Genomic DNA, 11,419 nt, shown 5'->3' with positions numbered 1-11,419 from the left:
AGTGGCATCCTCTCTGGGGGTGTGGAGGGAGCAGTTAACACTGGGCCGCTCAGAACACTGGGGAACTCCCTGCTGGGAACAATCCTGCCCTGGCCGGGGGATGGGCTGGCTGGGCCCAAGGGGGCTTTGCTGGCTTCAGGTGCTACAAGTCTTTAAAAAATACCCTTAAAGCCCCCCCCACCCCTCCCCCAATGTGCCTTGGCCTCGTGGGCTCCTCTCGCAGGCACTGACCCCTGACCTCAGGCCTTCCCCGCTCCCCTGCTCTGTGTGCGCCCGGACGGGTCTCAGTTACCCCACGCCCCAGCTGGGTTTCCAGCCGCGCGAGCAGGGAGCTGGCCAGGGCCGAGAGCCGCTGTGTCCTCACTTACCCGCACAGGTAACGTTCCCTGTGTTAGGGCGCCATGTGCCCCGGTCCCACCTAGCCCAGTAACCCCGGGTCTGACCCCGTCTCACACATATGATCACAGAGGGCGAAGGCTGGGACCCCCCAGGGCAGCTCAGCGTCGTCTCTTCATTCTGGCCATAAAACGGCCGGTCTGGCACAAACCGGAGTCTGGGGTCCCACTGGGGCCGGGGGCATTTCTCTGCCAGAGGAAAGGGGTGTGGTGTTAGTGAGGGCTGGGGCAGCCCGGCTGGGAGATGTCTGACGCTGGGGGATAATCACCCCGGGACGGGCTGGCGCCCCCTCGCCTGGGCCATTTAGAAGGAGGGCCGGAGCACGAGGCCTGGCCTGTGGAGCCCTGCGGGGGTGGGGGTCTAACCGGGCTTTCCCGGCTCTCACTGGTCCGACCCATGGGCTTACTTGCCCCCTCTGTGGGCCAGGGCTGTGAACGAACGAATTCAGCCGCTTCTGGAAGCACCAGGGGTCTGAACACAGTGGAAGAGCCCGGCAGGGACGGGGGCTGCCCCAGGCAGCTCATGGTGGGGGCGGTGAGGGCACGATTCAGCCACAAGGCTCCTTTGGGAAGGTTTATGTCCTTGGGGCATCGCCCTCTGCCCAGCCTGGGGCTTCTCCTGCCTCAGGCACACGCCCCCCGCAGGGCGCGACCAGGGCCCGAGGGGTCAGGCAGGGCAAACGCCCACCCCGATGGTTGGGGTCCTGAGATGGGAACTGGCCCCTGGGTGCCGCTCTCCTGACAGCGGGGTAATGTCACGAGAGCAGAGACCTCCACCCCATCCAGCTCTCTGAGCTCCATGGGCCTCGCACCTGCGCAGAGCCTCGCAGGGGACCTCAGGTCCTGGGTTCGAATCCCCCCAGCCCATCCTGCAGCCCGTCTGTGCAGAACTCACCCACACAGCTCACATGGCTCGTGTCCCACTCCACGCGCCCAGCCGTCTCCGTACACCGCATCCAAGCCGGGGGCCCCTCGTACTGCTCCGGGCGACAGGTCACCCAAACCCTCTCGCCAACAACAAACTCTGTCCGTGCGGAGGCAGCAGAGACCGACGGGGGCCAGTTTCCTGCCGTCGTACAAAACCCTGGAGGGAAAGAAATGTCCAGTGTCCGCAAATCCCAACCTCATGACGACTGCGTCCTCCCCTCCCAGCAGAGCGACCCGGACTGCGCCCCACCCTGGGAGGGGGGCACCCAGTGATGATACCGCTCCCGCCCCATAATGTTGTGAGAGGGGCTGTCAGCCCATCTGCCCAGGCCGGGCCCCACCCCCGTCACCTGAGGGATGCTGACACCTGTTGGCCGGTGCCCCATATCCCACCGCGTCTCCTCCCCCCGTTAGCCAATGTCCCTCCCCCACACCCCAGACCACGAACACCCCCAATACGCCCCAATACGCCCGTCTGGGTCCCCGCGCTGCACACATCACTATGGCCACTGAGCTCCTGCCCCAGTGTCCCCATAGCAGCTTAGTGTCTCCTGAGCCACCCCCCTGCCCCTGGCACCCAGCCCCGGCACACCTGCCTGGGCAAGATCTGCTCCCTCAGAGGCAAATGCCACCTCTGTCCCCCAGACAGATCCCAGCCCCCCGAGCGCCCCTCCCCACAGCCCTCTGCCCGCTCCTGGGAGCTGCTCCCCGAGGACCCTCCCCCTTGAGCAGCCCCTCACTCGGGCCGGGGAGCTGGGGTCACGGTCACACCAGGGCTGAATTCAGATTCTCCACTCTCTGAACCCTGCTCCGGAGTATCTCGGCCTCGTCTCCCACGTCCCTCCGGGCCCAGCCTCTTGGTGCTTTACCGCTGCCTCCTTTGCCCGAGCCTGCCATGCTCTCACCTGGGCCCACCCAGCCCGGCTGGGTCTGGACCCTCTCCCTCCTCCCTCCTCCGCCAGTGACCCCAGATCCTGCGCCCACACCCCGCTGGGTCTGGGCCCTCCCCTCCCTCCCTCCTCCGCCAGTGACCCCGGATCCTGCGCTCACACCCCGCTGGGTCTGGCCGCTCTCCCTCCTCCCTCCTCCGCCAGTGACCCCGGATCCTGCGCTCACACCCCGCTGGGTCTGAGCCCTCCCCTCCCTCCCTCCTCCACCAGTGACCCCAGATCCTGCGCTCAGACCCCACTGGGTCTGGACCCTCACCCTCCTCCCTCCTCCGCCAGTGACCCCGGATCCTGTGCCCACACCCCACTGGGTCTGGGCCCTCTCCCTCCTCCCTCCTCCGCCAGTGACCCTGGATCCTGCGCTCACACCCTGCTGGGTCTGGGCCCTCTCCCTCCTCCCTCCTCCGCCAGTGACCCTGGATCCTGCGCTCACACCCCGCTGGGTCTGGACCCTCACCCTCCTCCCTCCTCCGCCAGTGACCCCGGATCCTGCGCCCACACCCCGCTGGGTCTGGACCCTCACCCTCCTCCCTCCTCCGCCAGTGACCCCAGATCCTGCGCCCACACCCCGCTGGGTCTGGACCCTCACCCTCCTCCCTCCTCCGCCAGTGACCCCGGATCCTGCGCTCACACCCCGCTGGGTCTGGACCCTCACCCTCCTCCCTCCTCCGCCAGTGACCCCGGATCCTGCGCTCACACCCCGCTGGGTCTGGACCCTCACCCTCCTCCCTCCTCTGCCAGTGACCCCGGATCCTGCGCCCACACTCCGCTGGGTCTGGGCCCTCTCCTCCCTCCCTCCTCCGCCAGTGACCCCGGATCCTGCACTCACACCCCGCTGGGTCTGGGCCCTCACCCTCCTCCGCCAGTGACCCCAGATCCTGCGCTCACACCCCGCTGGGTCTGGGCCCTCTCCCTCCTCCCTCCTCCGCCAGTGACCCCAGATCCTGCGCTCACACCTCGCTGGGTCTGGACCCTCACCCTCCTCCCTCCTCCGCCAGTGACCCCGGATCCTGCGCTCACACCCCGCTGGGTCTGGGCCCTCTCCCTCCTCCCTCCTCCGCCAGTGACCCCAGATCCTGCGCTCACACCTCGCTGGGTCTGGACCCTCACCCTCCTCCCTCCTCCGCCAGTGACCCCGGATCCTGCGCTCACACCCCGCTGGGTCTGGGCCCTCACCCTCCTCCCTCCTCCGCCAGTGACTCCGGATCCTGCGCTCACACCCCGCTGGGTCTGGACCCTCACCCTCCTCCCTCCTCCGCCAGTGACCCCGGATCCTGCGCTCCCACCCCGCTGGGTCTGGGCTCTCCCCTCCCTCCCTCCTCCGCCAGTGACCCCGGATCCTGCGCTCACACCCCGCTGGGTCTGGGCCCTTCCCTCCCTCCCTCCCCCGCCAGTGACCCCGGATCCTGCGCTCACACCTCACTGGGTCTGGCCCGTGGTTTACACCGCAGGGGGTGTTCGCGGAGGGAGCCTCATATCAGGCTGCCAGGTCCAGAGACAAGGGGTCACCTGTCACTAGGTGTGATGAAGCAGGACTCTCCTTAATGTTTCCTCTGAATAGTGTGGGGGTGCCTCAGTTTCCCCTAGGCAGTTCTTAAGTATCTAGGGGGTGGGGTAAGGGTGTTTGATCGTTGCAGAGCCCTAGAGGGCAGGTGTGTGCAGGAGTCTGGACACAGACAATGGCCGACACCCTGGTTCCTGGCAACTGATGGCCTGGGCCCTTCCCCCCTGCAAGGTGAGAGCTAAAGGGTTGGAGAACAAAGGAATCCGGTGACCTCCTGGCCCGGGAAAGGAACAAAGCCCAGAGGAGGAGGGGCTGGAGAGAGTCAGTTTGGGGATGGCTGGGGACATGGAGTGAAGTGCAGACGTGGTTGTCTGACTCACTGCCCCCCAAAATGGACCCGGCTGAGGGGTCCTGTTCTCTGCACCTACAAGCTCTGTTTTAGACCATGTTCCTGTCGTCTAATAAACCCTCTGTTTTACCGGCTGGCTGAGAGTCCCGTCTGACTGCAGAGTTGGGGGGCAGGACCCTCTGGCTTCCCCAGGAGCCCGCCTGAGCGGACTCGCTGTGGGAAGCGCACGGAGGGGCAGAGGAGGCTGAATGCTCCGAGGTCAGACCCAGGAAGGTGGAAGCCGGGTGAGCTGTGTGTCCTGCAGACAGGCTGCTCCCCGAGAGGAGACTTCCCCAGGGTCCTGCCTGGCTTTGTAGGGAGCAGTTCCAGAGCATCGCCCGGGGACTCCGTGACACGAGGACACAGGCTGAGACGCCAACTTGGACGCCAGGGGCTAGTGCCGGGAGAGCGGCAGGGGGGCGCGAAGGCCGGTCACTCGGGAGCTGTGAGGTGCTAGAGGGTGGGACGCCGGAGCCCTGTGATCGCGGTGACTCCAGGGGCTCACACTCACCAGTGCAGGTGGCAGTCCCATTCCAGACACTCTGGTTTTTCCATCTAGTGCATCTGATCACAGGCAGTGAGGGCCGGTACCCCGCAGGGCAGCTCCATTTCACCGAGTCCCCTTGGCTGTAAAACTGCTGCTCAAGTGCGAACTGGACCCTGGTGTCCCAGGTTGCTGGAGCTTTACACTTTTCTGTTCACAGGAGTAAGACGATGGGGGTGAGGGATCTGAGACACGGTTTGAACAGAGGTCTCTTGGGGCACCTTGGCTGAGCCATGTGCGCTGTTACCACACCACAGGCTGCCAGCTGTCACGTCCGCAGGGCTCGGGGCCCTGGGCTGGGCTGGCTGGTCTCCGACAGATTTCACACCCATGGGCTGTTATTATCCTGACTAGTGCATTCATCACCCACCCCAGGATTCAACGCCCCGCGCTCGGCTGGGGAACTCAGTGTGTGGGGGAGGCTGGCGGGCTCCCGCTGTGTCGTCGTCAGCCCTGAGACACAACTTCCCTGCTTGGCAGAGAGAATACTTCATGGCCTGGCTGTGCATTAACTTTGCATGTGGATCCAGCTCATGATCTAACCTCACACTGGAGGTCCGGGGGGCGGAGGACTGGGAGGAAGGAAGGGAGTTAGACAAATAATAACCGAGTTAATATTTCTCTCATTCTGTACTCTGTTTGCAGTGCTGCTGTAGCCGTGTTGGTCCCAGGAGATTAGAGAGACAAGGTGGGTGAGGTAATCTCTCTTATTGGCCCAATAAAAGGACCTCAACCACCTGGTCTCTATCATTCTATCGAGCTTCACCCCCAGGATCCCAGGCTCTACCCCACCTACACACAGGGACCACTTCAGCCAGCAGCCAAGTGCAGCTACCCTGGGAGGAGCAGGGCGGGGCTTCTTCTTGGCAACAGCCCCGAGAACCTAGTGTCACAGCGTGAGGGGAGTCAGGACCCTGCACCCCCACTTCCTGCGATTCACCGTGACTCTCAGCCAGCCAGTAGAACAGAAGGTTTATTGGAGACGACAGGAACACAGTTCAAACCAGAGCTTGCAGGCATAAACAGGATCCCTTAGTCAGGCCCTTCTGGGGGGCAGGGAGATTAGACCCCAGCCTTGGGGCTCCCTCCGCTTCCCCAGCCAACTCCCCTAAACTGGAAACCCCTCCAGCCATCTCCCCCAACCTTCCCCCAGCTCCTCCTCCAGCCTTTGTCCAGTTTCCCGGGCAGAAGGTGTCACCTCGCCCCAACTCCCCTCCTGGCTCAGGTTACAGGCTCAGGTTTCTTCCCTCAAGGGAAGCCTCCCATCCCCAGTGAAACTCCCCTGCCACATCCCCAGGTCAAATCTGCCCCACTCCCTGCTGCGTCACACCTAGGACCTCAGCATGATTCACCCTGGGGTAACTACGGAACTGGCTGAAGTGGTCTCCGAACTGTTAGCAATTATCTCACAGAGCTCCAGGAGGATGGGGTCAGTGTGTTCCTCTTCTCCTTGGGGAATATTTTTGTACCATCCTTGATCCTGGGATGTTCTGGTACCACACTTCTGGAACGTGTCTATGTGAATGCGCTGTGCCGAGCACATCTTAGGAATGTGCATTTCTGCAAGATCAGCCCTGTTCTTGCCACAGTCTGTGAACTTGCTCGCAGGCAGAGCCTGGCGTTTGCTCACAGCCCGACTTTTGCCAACTTTGCTTTATATCAGCAAAGCTTGGCCACTACTTTAGCTCCGGCCTCATACCAGGCCTCTGATACAAAGGCTTATCTCTTAGGCTCTCTTCCTACAACAGCTGGGGGAAGCAGTAGACTTGATAGATCTTGGACTTAGTAAGGCTTTGATACAGTCCCACCTGACAGTCTCATATGTAAACTTGGGGAACGTGGTCTACATGAAGTTATTATATGGTGGGTGCAGAACAGGTGGGAAGAGCATACTCAAAGAGGCGTTATCAACGGTTCACTGTCAAACTGGGAAGCTGTATCTAGTGGGGTCCCGTGGGGTCAGTCCTGGGTCTGGTACTACTCAATATTTTCATAAATGATGTGGATAATGGAGTGGAAAGTACATTTATAAAGTTTGTAAATGACACCAGGCCGGGAGGGGTTGGAAGCCCTTGGAGGACAGGATTAGAGTTCAAAACAACGCTGACACATTGGAGAACTGCTGTGAATCCAGCAAGATGAAATTCCCTAAAGACAGGGTGTGACGCAGCAGGGAGGGGGGAGTGTTGACCTGGGAATGTGGCAGGGGAGTTTCACTGGGAGACCTGAGAGCTTGTAACCTGAGCCAGGAGGGAGTGGGGGAGGTAACACCTCTGCCCGGGAATGTGAAGACAGGCGGCAGGAGGGAGCCTGCTGGGGGAGGTTTAGTTTCAGTTGGGTGCTGGGTGGTGGAACGCAGGGAACCCCAGGGCTGGGGTCTAAGCTCCCTGCTCCCACAGAAGGACTTGACTGAGGGGTCCTGGTTGTACTCACAAGCTCTGTTTGAGACTGTGTTCCTGTGGTCCAATAAACCTTCCATTTTACTGGCTGGCTGAGAGTCTCAGTGAATCCCAGGAAAAGGGGTGCAGGGCCTGGAGTCCCCCACGCTCTGTGACACAGGGCAAAACACTTGAAATGGGAAGGAAAAATCAAAACAATGGGGAATACCTGGCTAGGTGGCAGCGCTGCTCAAATGGACCTGGGGGTTATCGTGGATCACAAATTCCATACGAGACAACAGGGTGCTTGTGGCAGAATGTACCCTGTGTCCATAGGCGCCCACTCCGTAGGTACTCCAGGGCTCAAGCGCCCACAGCAAGAAAATCGGGGGTGCTCAGCACCGAAGAGCCAGAGCTTGAGTGTGCAATGTGATGAGCTCTGTGCCGCTCCCAGCTTCTGCCCTTGGGGCAGGGAGTTTGTGTATAAACACAGAATCCCAGAGTACCAGGGCTGGAAGGGACCTCAGGAGGTATCTAGACCAACCCCCTGCTCAAAGCAGGACCAACCCCAATGAAATCATCCCCGCCAGGGCTTTGTCAAACTGGGCCTTAAAAACCCCTAACAGAGGCAAAGTGATTAAGATTAGGAAAGGCTTGAGTGGGCATCAGGGAGGGGGGAGTGTTGACCTGGGAATGTGGCAGGGGAGTTTCACTGGGGATGGGAGACCTGAGAGCCTGTCACCTGAGCCAGGAGGGGGCTGGGGAGGTAACACCTCTGCCTGGGAAACTGGTCAAAGACTAGGAGTACTTGTGGCACCTTAGAGACTAACTGTGACGAAGTGGGACTGTTCTTAATGTTTCCTCTGAAGAGTGTGGGGGTGCCTCAGTTTCCCCTATGAAGTTCTTAAGTATCTAGGTGGTGCGATAAGGGTGTATGATCATTGCAGAGCCCTAGAGGGCAGGTGTGTGCAGGGGTCTGGACACAGAGAATGGCCGACACCCTGTTTCCTGGCAACTGATGGCCTGAGCTCTTCCCCCCTGCAAGGTGAGAGCTAAAGGGTTGGAGAACAAAGGAATCAGGTGACCTTCTGGCCCGGGAAAGGGACAAAGCCCAGAGGAGGAGGGGCTGGAGGGAGTTTCAGTTTGGGGCTGGCTGGGACATGGAGTGAAGAGCAGACGTGGTTGTCTGGCTCACTGCCCCCCAAAATGGACCCGGCTGAGGGATCCTGTTCTCTGCACCTGCAAGCTCTGTTTTAGACCATGTTCCTGTCATCTAATAAACCTCTGTTTTACTGGCTGGCTGAGAGTCCCGTCTGACTGCAAAGTTGGGGTGCAGGACCCTCTGGCTTCCCCAGGAGCCCCGCCTGGGCGGACTGGCTGTGGGAAGCACACGGAGGGGCAGAGGATGCTGAATGCTCCCAGGTCAGATCCAGGAAGGTGGAAGCAGTGTGAGCTGTGTGTCCTGAAGACAAGCTGCTCACAGAAAGGCGACTGCCCCAGAGTCCTGACTGGCTTCATGGGGAGCAGTTCCAGAGCATCGCCCAGGGACTCCGTGACACTAACCAATTTATTTGAGCATGAGCTTTCGTGAGCTACAGCTCATTTCATCGGATGCATACTGTGGAAATTGTGTGCAGTTTCCACAGTATGCATCCGATGAAGTGAGCTGTAGCTCATGAAAGCTCATGCTCAACAAAATTGGTTAGTCTCTAAGATGCCACAAGTACTCCTTTTCTTTTTGGGAATACACACTAACACGGCTGTTACTCTGAAACCTGGTCAAAGACTGCAGGAGGGAGCCTGCTGGGGGGGAGTTTGGTTTCAGTTTGGTGCTGGGTGGTGGAACGCAGGGAACCCCAGGGCTGGGGTCTAAGCTCCCTGCCCCCCAGAAGGACTTGACTGAGGGGTCCCGGGTGTACCCACAAGCTCTGTTTTGGACTGTGTTCCTGTTGTCCAATAAACCTTCTGTTTTACTGGCTGGCTGAGAGTCTCAGTGAATCCCAGGAAGAGGGGTGAAGGGCCCGGACTCCCTCACACTCCGTGACAACTGGTGGCAGCGGTGGGATCTACTGCACCCCGTGAACGGCGCTTCCTGCAGTAAGTGACTGGGGAACAGTAAAACGAAGGGGGATTGACAGGGACCAGGCGTGCTGAAGATTCAGAGAGAGACGGTTTCCGGGGGCGGTTAACCCCTGGGAGTGTGTGACCAGAGAGAAGGACTTTTGCAGTAACAGGGTCCCCCGGGGGATGGCAGCGAGCGGTCCCAGGGGCGAAGGAGTCTGCCGCTCGACCCTAGCAAAGAGGTGGTGACCTCCAGAAGGACTGGCACACTAGGGGTTCTTCCTGGAAACCGTGGACAGCTGCCCGGCCTGCGAGTGGCCAGCAGGGAGATGTACGCTAAACACCTTAAGAGCGACCTGGTGGAGCTGTGCAGGCAGAGGGGGCTGCACATCGGGAGGTCCACCAAGGAACAGCTGATTGCCCAGTTGGAGGAGAGAGATCGCTTGGATGACCCGATCCCTGTCCCGGAGGGAAGCCGCCCGGTGGACGCAGCGTGGGCCCTGGGGCCTGACCGGGCTGGGAGGGGTCAGACTGCTGCCCAGGACATCCCGAGACCCTTTCTACCTACGCCTGGGGGAGGGGTTGGGGGAAGCCCGGCGAATACCGAGGGCACCCTGACCCCGGCAGCCAGTGGGGGATCCTCCCGGCAGAGCTCCCCATCCCTGGAGCGGATGCGGCTGGAATGGGAGAGGGAGATGAAAATGAGGGAGCTGGAGTATCATGAAAAACAACGTCAGCATGAGCAGGAGGAGAAGGAGAAGGAACGTCAGGAGAAGGAGAAACAAAGACAGCATGAACTGGAGCTGGCCAGGCTGAGGAGCAGTGGGGCCCCAGCTGCGGTGAGTACGGGGGGACCCAAGACTGCAAGGAGCTTGGATAAGTGCGTCCTGGCCCAGCGGAAGGAGGGGGAGGACATAGATAGCTTCCTGACGGCCTTTGAGAATGCCTGCGAGATGCACGGGGTTGACCCTGCAGACAGGCTCCAGTTTCTCACCCCCTTACTGGACCCCAAAGCCGTGGAGGTGGACAGCTGAATGACAGGGGCGGAGGCAGGGGACTACGAACTGTTCAAACAGGCCCTGCTCCGTGAGTTTGGGCTGACCCCCGAGATGTACCGGAGAAGGTTCCGGAGTCAGCGTAAAACACCTGAGGTCACCTACCTACAACTGCTCAACCAAAGGCAGGGATATGCCCGCAAGTGGACAGCTGGGGCCCAAGCTAAAGAGGACCTGCTGGACCTAATCGTACTGGAGCAACTGTATGAACAGTGCCCCCCCCCCCCGATGCAGAGAGAGAGTCACCCTGGGACCTCCCAGCGGGGAAATAGGAAGAACCCCCTCCCAAGGGGAACTCCTGGCGTCAGGACCGTCCGACCCGCTCGAGGGGACCAACGTGACCTGAGCTGCTATCACTGTGACCAGAGAGACCACGTACGGACCCAGTGCCCCAGGCTCAGGGACAGACTGAGCAGACCCAACGTACCCAGGGTTAACTGGGTAGGGACCCAGCTGGATGAGGGGGCAGGCGACACAGGCAAGGGGGGCTGCCAGCTTACCACCTGCTCAGGAGGGAAGAGTACCCCAGGCCAGCTCAGCCGGAGGGCTGGAGGCTCTGGACTCAGGGTGCTTGGTTTACAGGGTGGGCGCGGGGCTGTCCCACCGGAGAGAGTGCCTTGTTCCCCTGGAGGTGGATGGGAGGAAGGTCAATGGATCCTGGGATACGGGCGCGGAGGTGACGCTGGCCCGCCCGAGGTGGTGGCCCCAGATAGGGTGGTGCCCAACACCTACCTGACCCTGACGGGAGTGGGCAGGACCCCATTCAAGGTGCCCGTGGCAAGGGTATACCTGAAATGGGGGGGCCATGGAGAGCCCCAAGGACGTGGGGTGCACCTCCATTTGCCCACTGAGGTTTTGATGGGAGGAGACCTAGAGGACTGGCCAAGCAACCCCCAGGCCGCCCTGGTTGTGACCCTTAGCTAGAGCCGGCAACGGGCATTACGCCCTGACCTTGGGGAGGGTACCACACCGGAGGCGCAGGACCCTACCCTGGTGGGGAGGGAGCGCCGAGGGGCACGGCTCAGAGAGGCTGTGGCCTCAGACCTGGCCACTGAGGGGGAACCGGGCCCCATCCCCTCCCCAGCCGCTGAGTTCCAGGCCGAGTTGAGGAAAGATCCCTCCTTGCAGAAGCTCAGGGACCTGGCCGACCTCAGTGTGGTACGGACCATGAGGAGAGGTTGCCAGGAGAGGTTCCTGTGGGAGAAGGGGTTCCTGGACCG

General features: G+C 61.1%; 1 long non-coding RNA gene across 1 annotated transcript; it reads right to left on the bottom strand.

Annotated features, from left to right (window-relative positions):
* Positions 1–360: 360 nt before the first annotated feature.
* Positions 361–5,116, bottom strand: LOC141987142 (uncharacterized). The gene is made up of 3 exons (XR_012639451.1): positions 4,673–5,116; positions 1,291–1,479; positions 361–584 (listed from the first exon to the last, which is right to left on the bottom strand). It is a non-coding gene; the product is annotated as an uncharacterized LOC141987142 (long non-coding RNA).
* Between the last annotated feature and the right edge of the window lie 6,303 nt (positions 5,117–11,419).

The sequence above is a fragment of the Natator depressus genome, chromosome 5 (genome assembly GCF_965152275.1).
Source record: "Natator depressus isolate rNatDep1 chromosome 5, rNatDep2.hap1, whole genome shotgun sequence".
In the NCBI taxonomy this organism is placed as follows: Eukaryota; Metazoa; Chordata; order Testudines; family Cheloniidae; genus Natator; species Natator depressus.
Note: the sequence above shows the minus strand (reverse complement) of the source record. Positions and strands in the feature narration are given on the sequence as shown.